The sequence below is a fragment of the Alligator sinensis genome, unplaced genomic scaffold (genome assembly GCF_000455745.1).
Source record: "Alligator sinensis unplaced genomic scaffold, ASM45574v1 scaffold119_2, whole genome shotgun sequence".
Taxonomy (NCBI): Eukaryota; Metazoa; Chordata; order Crocodylia; family Alligatoridae; genus Alligator; species Alligator sinensis.
This window is the reverse complement of record NW_005842242.1, coordinates 56,125-58,885: the sequence shown is the minus strand read 5'-3', so window position 1 is coordinate 58,885 and position 2,761 is coordinate 56,125.

Genomic DNA, 2,761 nt, shown 5'->3' with positions numbered 1-2,761 from the left:
GGGAAAGAGCCAGCAGGTAGATCAGACAATAGTGGTGCAACAGGTGCCCCTGTGGCAGACCCCTGAGGCCCCCTCTAATGCCCTTATTTACTCTTTGTGGCTTTGCTGTAGCTCCTCTTTGGGTAAGTTTCTGCCACTTAGAATTGGCATGTCCCAAACGCCGAGCCATTTTTCTAATGCCTGAAGACACTTAAAACGTGCATGCGAGCTGTGCAGGAGGTACCAGCAGTGTAACTTCAGAAAGGGACTCCCCAACCTCTTGCCTCTGCTGAAGATCTCTGTAGCAGGTGCCTGTAGCTCTTTGTAGCTATACTTTGCAGCCACGGTGGTTGGCAAGCTGCATGCATAGCCTGGTCAGGTCCAGGACACTTCCACACCGAGCAAAGTCCTTCACTCCACTTTCTGAGAGCTGTTCCAAGACTTTCAAGGGCAGTAAATGGAGTGTGCTCTCTCATCTGCCACCAGCTGTAACAACGTAAGAGATACTTCTTAAACTTTGAATTCCTGTTCCTCTAGGGGAAACAAACCAGTGGCATAATCTTTTATGAAAGCGCCTGCTATTGGTAAAGTGTCATTAGAAGAGTTCAGTACACACAGCACAAAATAGGCACTTCAGGCCATGTAAAGTGCTAATCCAGGCTTTGTAACTGAAGACTAATACAAAACAGGTGAAAGATTCACATGAAAGTTTGTATTAGATCATCTCTTTATCTTTCTCTCTCTTTCTCTCTCCCACCCCCATAAAACACACTTTAAAGTGCCAACAGCGTGGGGCTTAGAAATTAACACTTTACACCAGATAAATGATTTTCTAGTATAGCAGAAACCAATGCATCCAAAAATAAAAGGAAGACATAGAAAAAATATTCTGTACTAAAATCGGTCTTCTTGCATGGATCACCCCAGATGGGGTTGTGTTGGGGTTTTTTTTGTGTTTTGGAGAGTTTTTTTTTTTTCTTTTTCTTTTCTTTTTTCTTGTCAGCCTTTTTTAGAATGAGTCGATGTGTTATGATTGGAGATTAGAGTGGTTATTAAATCTGATAAAAAAATATCAGTTACATGTTGTGAAATTAACTACATGATTTCTTTTGGCTTTGCTATTTTGCCAGGGTTCAGTAACTTCTGCGATGTTGCACACACTAGAGCCATCTGTGAAATGAAAACATCTTAGATTAGTAGTTGTATCACACCCTGGATGGAAAAAAAAAGGTCGTTTTAATACTAGTAGATAATTAGCAAGATCCTCAGCGGATGTTAATTGTCACAGTCCCATTCAGTAGCTGACTTGATCCAAGCTGAGGATATGGCCCTAAATGTTCTCTCTGTCTCTAATAATTATGATGTTAGCAATGATAAATTAGGGAAGTAATATATTTCTTGAATTTTTAATGTTTTTTGTATTGCTAGAAATATATAATTTGAACAGCCTGTGAAAAGTATAATAGAAAATTCAGGTGTCACATTTGATCTTTGTGTATTATACTTGCTATGAAAACCACATAGGTTCTATCCCAAATCATGCATCCCATTTTAAAATGGAGACGCCCAGTTTGAGTCATTGATGTGTTATCAGCTTCCTGCTGTGTTCAGTCACAGCTGGAAATGAATATTGACTCTCAACATGCATGGGTAGGTTAGCACTGTTTATGGTGGCTGATACAGACTGGTAAAAATCTAGCAGTTTTCCACAAATCGGCAAGGAACAAGGAAATTGCCTTAGAAGGATTTATTTCATTTATACTTTTGGAAATAAGTTGTGTGCTTGTCTTTTCCTTTATTAAAAGACATTGGCTAGACTGTCTGATATCAAAGGAGTTATCACTCACTTGAGAATCTTTTCAAATATCCTAATTTTTTTTTTCAATACTGATTTAAAGAGAAAAAAGAGGCACATTTTGTACCATTCTATCGAGTTGAATTACTGCAGCTCAGTATTACATAAATATTGTCAGCTACATCTGGGTCCTTGTCAGTGAGTGCATCTACACAAGAGACTAATTCTACTGTGCATTAACATGTCACAGCAAAAGCCATGCTAATGTGCAGTAGAATCGGTCTACCGAGTATTGGTGTCAGTAACAGATTGTGTGCCGGCGCTACTGTGCATTGAGTTAGTACCTGTTATTACAGGTACTAAACATAATGCGCAGTAACAACGGCACGTTAATGCCCATATAGATGCACCCTGTTCCCAGAGCCATCCCTAGGGGTGTGCAGGGCTGGGGTGGCAATTGCCCGCAGAAGCTAGTGACAGTGTCTACAGCAGGGAGGGGGTACGGGTGGCGAGCGGCCAAAGGTGGCGGCAGAACCAGTGGCACTCGGCAATGGTGGTGTGTAGTGGCCACAGCGGGTCCTGTACAGCACTGCCCGCAGGGTCACCCAAAGCGCAGGGCCTGGGGCTGTCACCCCAATTCTGCACCCCCTAGGGACAGTCCTGCCTGTTCCAGACATGTTAATGCATTTTGGTACACTTGATGCATTGTGATTAACTATAGCAAGGGGCATTGGGCTTAAATTCTGATGCTGTAGTAGTGACCTTGGGAACAGAATACAGGAAGGTTTATGTGTTGGCACAAGAGAGAGTGTGAAACCTTTACTTTGGATGAGCACTGAGGAGGGTAAACAAGCAAACACACCAAAAATTCAGCTGGATTTCACTTGCAGTTACAGGCCCTGCTATTGTAAGTTCTGTGTACATGTACAGAAGTACGGGCATTCAAAACTTCTGCTTTTATTGTACATATGCATGCATGCACACACA